Here is a 1,173-nt window from a genome sequence, read left to right on the forward strand (position 1 = left end):
CAACGCCATTAAGATATAGATTTTACTGAGCAGTACTTGCTATGCACTTCCCGAACATCCGATTTACGTGTGCACCCGACGCGAAATTTTCAAGGCTTTTCTTCAGACCAGTTACTACCACCGGCTTGCGATTAGTCCTCCGAAACCGTTATTTACAGAACCAGGTAAATTTATGCACAAAAAGAGACTGTAAGGGAATCAACCTTGAAGCGTTTAACTCTGGCTCAGAGCTGCGGTGTTTTTTTAGTTTAAAATTTCCTTATTTGGATGTAACGTAGCTCGTGCATTTTCCTGCGCGTGCAGCATCGATCTCATTTTTGTCCAAATTTGGGCATAAAATTGATGTCCTAAAATCCCCAACTTTGTTCCAAAGTTACACGCTTCAAGGTCATGTGCTTCTGTCGTGAAGCATTAGGGTTGTCAAGGAAACTTTGATGGGACTTTGCTGACGTCATTGTTTACGTTTTGTTTCATTAACATACGGCAGGAGCTCATTAAGAGGAGCCTCTATCTTACCATTAAATTGACGGCAAAACTGGTGCAAACTGTAAAAGAACTTGTTAAACTTCGCTAAATATCCAATTTGTAAGCTTTTTGGCTTTCATAACGAACCAGTTATTAGCCATCAAAAACTGATAAATTCTCGGGTGGCAAAAGCGCTAAATGATCGATCCCTTACGCTCGTTGCAAAAAAATCGAATTTTCAAAGCCCCATTGCTCAGAGATTATATGGAAAATCGGGTTCAAATGTTCAAAGACAATTCATTATGCAATGCATTTTTAAAATGCCACTTTGACCAAAAAATCAATTTTTATTTATCTTTGGATTTCAAAACTATATTAACTAACTACTAAGTGACCTAAGTTTTAAGCCTTGTTTTAAAAAAGGACACCTGTGTATTATTTTGTCGCGAATTTTCCTATTTAATGGTCCGCCATTACTAACTTTAAAATCTTGAGAGAGCTGGATCGCGGAGAAAATGACGTCAAAGACTCAATAGTTTTATAATGCAATGCATGCGTAAGCGGCTAAATTAATATGCAGAACGGGAATTTCAGTCTTTCAGATTTTTAACTCGGGTTTTACATATATGAGAAGCTGCGTTTACACGCTGAAATTTTAAGCTAGTGAGTCAATGACATCACTTTTCCCTAGATCCAACCCCTGTGATG

The sequence above is a fragment of the Montipora foliosa genome, chromosome 1 (genome assembly GCF_036669935.1).
Source record: "Montipora foliosa isolate CH-2021 chromosome 1, ASM3666993v2, whole genome shotgun sequence".
In the NCBI taxonomy this organism is placed as follows: Eukaryota; Metazoa; Cnidaria; class Anthozoa; order Scleractinia; family Acroporidae; genus Montipora; species Montipora foliosa.